Source organism: Falco rusticolus, chromosome 1, assembly GCF_015220075.1.
Source record: "Falco rusticolus isolate bFalRus1 chromosome 1, bFalRus1.pri, whole genome shotgun sequence".
NCBI lineage: Eukaryota > Metazoa > Chordata > Aves > Falconiformes > Falconidae > Falco > Falco rusticolus.
In genome coordinates this window covers 19,964,275-19,973,322 of record NC_051187.1, presented here as the reverse complement: position 1 = coordinate 19,973,322, position 9,048 = coordinate 19,964,275, and positions in this window count along the sequence as shown.

Here is a 9,048-nt window from a genome sequence, read left to right as displayed (position 1 = left end):
CCAGGTTGTTTTCCAGCTGTAAATCCGATCACCATCCCCAGAGGCAGCCTGGCTGGGGCTTCGCAGTGCTGGAGGTCTGGCAGGGTTGGATGATGGATGTCAGGCAGAGCAGGCATTCCTCTCATCCCAACCTGGGGACAGCATTCAGCCCTGGGTTCATCCCAGGCACCACCAAGGGCAATTGACTTTTCCACAGAAAAACAATTTGCAAAGTGCTATGGTAGCAGAGAAGTGCAGCCAGATGCTCCTCGAGTTTTGCCTCCAGTGTGCCACCTCTGCATCCCACTGGGAAACCAGCCACGGCCCAGGGCAGGATGAGGCCACGTGGTGATGCACAGGTCCATCCGCTGGAATGCCTGCCTGGGGACAGGGCTCGGCTCGGCCAGTCTCCTAAACCTACAGTGCAGGCTGGGGGGGCACGAAAGGGACTTTGTCTGGCAGAGGTCAACTGTGTCAGCTCTTGTTTGATTAGGCAGCTCTTGTTTGATTAGGCAGCTCTTGTTAATGACTGTCCCTCTGTCAGCACTGGTGTTGGAGCAGCAGGGACCATCTGAATTCAGAAAACACAGGGAGCCGGAGTGCGATGAGGCAGGTCCCATGCTGGCATTGCTGGGGCCAGCCTGCCAGCCGCCTGGCACCAGCACTTCCCAAACAGCGTCAGCGCTCGGGGTCTCTGGGGGACACCAGGGGATGCAGGTCCCCAGTGGGGACCAAGGCGAGGGGGTGAGAGGCTCCCAAGGAGGAGGTCACACCACCAGTGGGGACAGCGGCTCAGCACTGGTTAGGAAGCCAGCGCCAGCTCCAGGGGTGTCCAGGCTCCCCCCAGGCTTTGCACCTCCATCCGTGGAGCCAGACACCGTCCTTCTGCGTTGGATCCAGCCCTACATGCGCCCCATCCCACACGCCACAGAAGCCCCCCAGCCTGGAGCTGACACCCAACACAGCTCATGTCCCATGTGGCGGCAGGACAAGGGATGGCTGTGCTGGAGCACCGGAGCTCTCATCCCTCCTGGGAGCTGGAGAGGACAAAGGGGATGCAGAAGAGGAAAAGCGGGGCGGGAAGAGGAGGAGAAGGAGGGCAGGCAGCTCTGGGGGGCTTGGGGGGCCAAGCCTCAGCTCCGGTGCAGCACCGGGGCGGGGGGGATGTGGCGGACCTGACCCCTCTGCAGAGGTTGCCTTCACCATCGATCCCTGCTGCACTCAGGCTCATTAGGGCTGGGGAGCTGCTGCGAGCGGCTGGCAGAGGAGACAGACGGGGGGAGCGCTTGCCGTGGCTCCCTGGATCATATTAAATATTTACTTTGTTTTGTTTTGTTTTTCCCAGCTATATTGATCAGAGATGGCAGAGGGGGGGCAGTCGGATGCTGGGAGGGAAGAGCAGAGGCAACAGCCGAGCTGCAAAATGGGGACGCACCCTGCCAGGGTGCTCCCAAGGGCTGCACCCGCTCTCCCCAGGGGCACCCAGTGCCACCCCCCTCCCCCCCACCCCTCAGAGCTGCTCCCCCCAGAGCCATTCACCCCCCACAAAGGTCGGGGTGGGCGTCACCAGCACAGGGGGGGCTGCAGCAGGGCACCTCCCCCTCCCATGCCAGCCCCATCACAAGGGATGCAGGACAGGGGGATGGATGCCCAACACGATGGCACCTCGCGGCAGGGGGTGTCCCCCTGCCCTGGCCCGGGAGGTGCCCCCCACAGCCAGGCTGGGCCCCGGGAGTGGCCGTGCAGCCGGCGCTGTTTCTATTTCGAGAGGAGCTCTACTGGAAAAGGAACAAAAGCTGAGGGAAGCTATAAATAGCCACCTCCTTCACACCAGCGCCTCCTCCGCCCCAGCATCCCACAGCCGGGGGGGGGGGGGGGGGGGTGGTGGTCCCACAGCGTGCCCCCTGCTCGCCCCTGCCATCAAACCCCTTCCTCATTTTCAGGCACACATCCCTATCGGAAAACCGGAGGGAATAAAGCACTGGGGAATATTTGCCGCCGAAGCAGAACCGGCTCGGAACAGCGGTTTGCCAAGTTGCCCGGTGGCTCTGCCCAGCCGCCACAGGGCTCCCAGGGGATTTGCGGCTGCCCAGCCCCACTCCGCACCCACAGACCCCCCCGGGGCCGGACCCTGCTCCTGGGGATGCTCCTCGTGCCCCGGCACAGCCCTCCCTGGCCCTGGCTGCGGCTGGCGGGGAGCAGAGGGATCCGAGCGGCTCGGGCAGACCTACTTTCAAGGCTTTAATCCTTTTTGCTTAAAGGATCTTTTTTTTCCCCCCTCTTTTTTTTTTCCTTTTTTTTTTCCCTTTTTTTTTTTTTTCTTTCCGTGCGGCAAAGATGGGGTCTGATCAGAGGAGAGACGCAGGGAGCTGACAAGCTGCAGAGTACGGAGAGAAAGGAGAAAGAAATACATATTTATTACCCTCAATTATTAAAAAATAGATAGCAGCAGATCTTAGGCCCTGGCAGAGGCACTGCGGAGCCGTTTGTCTGAGGACTATTTTGTTTTTTAAATTCCATTGAAATTATAATACGCCAGGCTTGTTAGCACAAACACCCCGGCACATCCCTGCCATGGGAGGGATCGTCCTGGTCCCTCTCCCAGCTCCAGCGTGCTGCCCATGGGATGGCTGCATCCAGCACCCGATGGATTTGCTGGATTTGCAGGCAGCGAGGAGGCAGGGCAGCTCGGGGGGCAGGAGCTGGCATGGCAGCGGATGCAACCGGCAGCCTTCACACCCCTCTGCCTTCACACCAGGAGACCGGAGAGGCTCTGCCCCGTGCAAGTACATCCCCATGCCCAGATGCTCGTTGATGTCCAGCCAGGAGAAAGTCTTGAGAGCTCACCCAGGCCACCGCAGGTTTGCCATGGGGCAAAAAAGCACCGAGGTATTCTCCATGCCCAAGGATAGGCTTTGCACCCCTCAGATGGCATGGTGGGGGGCCCGTGGCCACAGAACCGAGGTTTCCACGAGCAAATCAATACAAACACTGGTGCAAATGAAGATGGAAAAAAAAAAAAAGCGGTTCCCAAGTGCGGCACACGGGGCTGGCAGAGCCGCTGGCACCTCCCCTCCGCTTGCAGGGCTGCCTCCGTAAGGAGCCTTGCCAGCGCAGCAGCCAAATTCCCTCCCGCCGCTGCTCCCCGGTAAACAACACCGCAGCCTCCCTGGGTGATGGTGATGCTGGGACTTAGGGTGCACATGGAGCATCTCTGACACCCTCTGGCTCCGGCACCACGTTCTCCCCACGGCCAGGCACCGCCAGGATGCAATGGACCACCATGGACGCCCCGTCACCTCTCCAGTGCCAAAACCTGCTGCCATGCCGTCCTGCCTGCTATGAGCTGGGGAGACACACAGCCCCAAGTGTGACCAGATTTCGGCACTGGGAGTCACCGAGGAGGTCACAGCACTACCAGCCCGGGCAGGAGCATAGCAAAAAGCTGCTCACCAAAGCCGGGCTGACTGCAAGCTGCCGTGCCGGCTCCAAGCCACTGTGCCAGCATTGCCAGGAAGCAAGCAGCCAGCGGGCACATGTGCTGTTAAAGAGGAAAAGGAGCTTTCTGCACCAAATGGAGCATTTTCTGCTTAATAGCCCCCCAATCCTAATCTGCGCAAAGAAGATTGCCCCCTGCATCTCCTCGTCCTGCATCTGCCACTTGCCGCTGCCCGCGCTTAACACGCGGGCAGAGCCACGGCTGCCCGATCGGCACGTGCCCTGCCCTCGGCAAAGCGGCCAGGAGAAAGATCGGCCATCAGGGAGGGGACGTAACGCCCAGTGCTGCGCACAGGCATTTCCTCCTCCATCAGCACCCAGCCTCCATCACTGGTCATCAGTAAAAATAATATTCCTAAAAGCGTCCCCTCAAATTGCCGGGCGACAGGCGCAGGGCTGTGGGTTTCCATGGCAATGCCGTTCTGCAGGGATGGTACAGGGGGATCGGTGCTTCCTCAATTTGGGAGATGGGATGCAGCACTGCAATCCGGAGTGGGGAGACCAGCAGCTGCACTGCTGGCAGAGGGACCTGAGGCTGAGCTGGTTCGTCCCCCCTTAGGCTCGGGCAACATCACCCAAACTAGTGGGGAAGCAGCACCCTCAACGGAGAGTTACAAGGATGCACGTGCATTCCAGTGGTGCCCCTGGGGTCGTGCCCTGCACCCCCTGCCCACGCCAGCACACAGACCCTTCTCCTCCTCCTCACTGGCTCACACCACCATCCCGCTTGCTCCCGGCCCCACAGCTCTCCCCGCAGCCTCCCGGCCTCCCACTTGTTGCCTCTGCTCTTTGATCAGCCACCAAGCCTCGTTCAGTGGGTGCCAGGTCAGGACAGCACCTTGGGTACTCCAAACCGCTAGGAACCCCAACAGCCACCGCTCAGGTGCTGGTGCCTCGCCTGCCGGCTGCTGCCTGCGGCTCCACCAAAGCGCTTTTGAAGACATAAACTGCTGTTAATAACCAGAGTTTATACCAAACGTGGCTAAGCCCTGGGATTGCACTTTGCAAACAAAGCCCGAGTTTTCGGCCGTTTGGGGACGGCTGCAGCAGCACCCCAGGGTGAGGATGGGGAGCAGCATCACCAGGGGTGGCCCTGTGTGGAGTGGGGTGGGACAGGCAGCTGTCCCCTGTGCCATGGGGCTGAAGCAGCCGTGTCCTGGGTCACTTCTCTGCAAGGTGGGGATTGCCCCCACACTGCTCCAGGGCTGGCCAGGGCCACCCTCTGGGAGCTGGGGACACCCCAGTGAGGGGTGGCCCTGGCCACCCCAGCCACCCCCATGTCCCTCCAGGCTTCTGCGCTTCCCTGCCTGGGTTTTGCCTCCAAGCGGGGTTTTGGCTTTTGCTGCCAAAACCCACCAGCGCTCCGGCTGTTTACAGGAGCCCAAGTCCCTGCCCAGCCCCAAGGCAACAACATCCCACTCGCAGCCTCATCCTGCACACCACACCACGGGGACCCACTGCCCGCAGCTCCAGCCCGTGCCGCTGGCTCCGGCGCCGCCAGGTGCCTTGGGGAAAGGTGGGTGTGAAATCCCACCGGAAAATGCACGGATTTATGTCTCCCTGGTAGCTTCACCGGTGTTTTTAGTGCAGCACTTTGAGGCCACCTGGAGCATCACCCACAGCCTCAGGCACCCAGAAGGGACCGCGGGGTGCTGAGTGCGGCACTTTAGGCAAAAGGTGGGAATAACATTTAGCCAAGCGTGGCCACGGCTATGACCCTGCTGAGCTCCATCGGCACGGGTCACCGAGCAACGACAGCTCCTTCACATCCCAGCTCTGGCTCCACGTCCAGGCAGGTCTCGCCTGCCCAAGCCCCCCTTATTCCCCCCCCAGCACCACCGCAGGGACAGCCTGGGCCGCATCCTGCCCACCCCCAGCCACCCTTGTTGCTTCGCCGGGCACAGAGAGCTTGTGGCTTCCTCTCAGCTCTTTAAGAAATTAAACTTTTATAAGCAGAAATGTTTCTGGGCTCTCGGCTCCCTGGTGCAGGAACCGCAGCCCAGCCTGTGCCTGCACCCTGCCCGCCGGCTGCTCCCCTGCAGGGAGGGACCAGGGCTGGATGCCCCATCGATGGGCTGAGTGATGGCAGGGACAGGGACGTGGCTGCCCATGACCTTGGTGTCATCCTTGACCTGGAAATCTCCTTCTCTTGCATCGCCAGCATTACACTCCTGCCTGCAGCCACCTCCAGCAGGGTGCCCAGCACAGTGCCGGCCCTCCTGACACCCTCACCCAGGAGCTGCACGCCACGCTGTCACCCGCTGCCATGCCACCAATGACATCCCAGCGGCCAAAATCCACCCCGAATCTCACCGGGGCTGCCCAGTGGCTCCGTGGCTGGAGCACAGAGGGCGCGGAAGGCCCAAAATGCCGCTGGGCATCGCAGTGCTGCTCATCCTGCTGCAAACACCTCTGCCCCGCATGGCACCACATGCAAAGCCGACCCCTGTGAGCAAGGACATGGAGCTGCTTTCCCCAGCGACATCACCCACAGCTTGGCTCCCGCTGCCCCAAGCCCTGTCACATCCCCAAGCCCAACCCCGGTCCCCGGCAGCGGGACGGGGAAGGCGGTGGCAGTGCCACCATCAGCCCACGCCACCTCCCACCAGCACAGCCTTGCTCTGCCCTGTCCCTCAACAAAACCCACCACCCACGAGCCCCGTGGAGAGGTTCGGCCCCCACGCCTCACCCCAGCAGCAGTTCTCCCCATCACCCCTGGCCTCGCAGGCGGGGGGTCCCCTCTGCACCCCACTCAGGGTGATCGCCGGGCACCGGGACCCCCTGGCCAGGCACACCTGGCCACGGCGAGACGGGGCAGGCAGAGCCTCTCGGCGGGATGGAGGCCTCCTCTGCCTGCCTGTTGAATTATTCAGGAATGGCATTAACTTATAAATGAGTGTGTTTGACTGATTTTGTGGTTGATGTACAGATAAATTCTAATGAAAGACAGCTACAAGATTTTAAATTATTAATTAGACTGCCACTTAACAAAGCCTATTTGGCACTCTATTTCCTTGCTTAACAAGACAAAAACTTTAAGAATAGGTTTTGCATTAGCCCACAGGCTCTTCAATTTGCATTTTGTTTTTCTAGCTCCAGAAATGAAAGCTGTAGATCTTGACCTTAACAGGCTACCTCTGGTGGGATGCAACCCTGCCAGCAGCCCCGTCGCCTGCCTCCACCTCTGGCTCCCGGTTTCCCAGCCCGGATGATGCTTTTCCTCCAGCCAGCAGCACCGGAGCTGTGAACTGGGGCTGCTCCGAGGGCTCGGGGCTTATTCTCAAGACCACCAGCCCTGTTGGGTTAATCCACCGAACAAAGCTGAGGCGGGAGCTGGAGACAGGAGCATCCGAGCGTGAGGCCCCGCAGCCGCAAGGTGACATTTCCCCCAGTGGGAAAAAGCATCCCCAGGGTGGCAGTGGGGGCTTTGCCCTGTCCGGGGGTCTGCACCCCGACGTGGGGGGCTGCGGAGGGCTGCAAGCGCTCAGCTGGCGTCTTCTCCTGCTGCCGGAGCCTCACCCGAGAGGGGCATGCGGTGGTGGTGGTGAGGGCAGGGCCCGGGGGTGCGTGGCTGCCCCCTCCCCAGAGGGTGGGACGGGAGTGGGGGGTCCAGTGGGGCCTCCCCCCCCCGGCACCGCTGTCCTCGGCAGCTCCCTGGGACCGGCCCGGGTGTAGCGGGGCTGGGGCTCCTGCCACCCCAGCCCTGCCCCGGACTCCCCCCGGGAGGGCCGGCTTCTCCCCTCGCTGTGATGTCAAAAAGCTCCCCTATGATGTCCCAGGCGGTTGCCATGGAAATATCGTGATGTCACAGTGGAGCGAATCTCCTCCGGGGGGCGGAACGGGACGGCTCGCCCCAACTTCCCCGCCGAACCCCCCGCGTCCCCCGGTGAGCCCCGGTTCCTCTCCCCTCGCCCCGGGGGACCAGCACCGACAACCCCCAGAACCCGCCGCGGCCCCGCTGCCTCCGGGACCCGCCGTATCCCGGTGCCCACGGGACTCGCCGTGGCCCCGGTCCTGCGGGACCCGGCGCCCGCCGTGACCGCCCGCTCCTCCCGGCCCCCCCCACCCGCTCCCCGCCGCGCCGCGCTCCCGCCGTGCGCCGCCGGTGCCGCTCCCCGGGGACCCCGGGAGTTGCCCGAGTCTCGGTCGTGGCGGCGGCGCCGGTAACGCGGTGGCGGCGGGGGGCGCCCGGCGGCGCGGCCCCAACTTCGGCGGGGAGACAAACTTCGGGGCCGGCCCCGGTGCCCCCGGTGCCCGCGGTAGCCAGTGCCCTCCCGGTGCGGCGCTCACCTTGGCGGAGCATCTTGGAGCCGGGGCGGGCGCGGTCTCCCGGCGGCGGCGGCGGCGGCGCTCAGAGCCGCGGGCGCGGCGGCGGCGAGCGGTAGCGGCGGCGGCAGCGGCGGCTGCTGCTGCACCGGGAACGCGGAGCCGGGGCCCGGGCGAGCGGCCCCCGCGGGGGCATGGCGGGCCGAGCCGCAGCGGCACCGGGGAGCGCCGGCCCCGGAGCACCGGGGAGCGCCGGCCGCGCCTCTGCCCGCCGCGCGTCCCGCCGCCGGCTTTTAGGGGGGAGCCGCCCCCTCGGGGCTGGGGCCGCCGCCGCCCCCCACCCCCTCGGGACGAGCCTATAAAGGGGCGCCCGGTGCCGGTGCCGCGCTGCCTGCAGCGGCGGGCAGGGCTGGGCAGGGCGGGGCGGGGCAGCGACGGGGCGGGCAGGGCTGGGCAGGGCTGGGCGAGCCCGGCCGGGCCCCCCCCTTCCGCCGCCGCCGCCGCCTCTCCCGCCTCCCGTGGACAGTTCGTGAAAGTGCCGCTGCTCCCGTTCCCCGCGCCACCCGCCTCTCCCCGGGCCTCTCCGCCCCCCCGGGGGGCACGGCCCAGCGCCACCCCCTGCCGGCTCTGCGGTTCCCCCGGGACCGGCTGTCGCCGCCGCCCCATCACCGTCCCCTCCGCCGTTGTGTGTCTGTGTGTGTCCCGCTCCAGGGCCTCGGTATCCCCCCCGGGGCTCTGCCGCCCCCCCCGCCCCCCCGCACGCCTGTCGGGGTCGCGGCTGTCCCCGCCGTCCCGGCCACCCTGCACCGTCCCTGCCGCTGCTCCGGGATCTACCGTCCCCGCCGCCCCTGACCGCCCCCTCCGCTTCACGGTGTCCCGGTGTCCCGCTACCCGATTGGGATCCCTGCTGTCCACGCTGTCCCCTCCGCCCTGGCACGGTCCCTGCAGCCCCGTTCGGTGCCCTCCGCCCCTTATCGTCCCCTCCACCCTACCGGGTCCCTGCCATCCCACGGGGGGACGGATGCCCCACCGGGAGCTCCGCTGTCCCCTCTGCATCCCGGTCCCTGCTGTCCCTTCTGCCCCTCCCCGGTCCCTCCTGTCTCCGCACTCCCCACGGCCGTCCCGACATCCTACCGGGACCCCGCTGACTCCCAGGTTGTCCCCGCTGACCCCGGACTGTCCCTCCTGACCGTCCAGGGTCTCTCTCGCTGCCTCCCCTCTGCCCCACAGGGGTCCTGTTATCCCACCGGGAGCTGATGTCCCCACTGCCCCGCCAGGGTCCCCGCTGTCCCGGGGGGCGTTCCG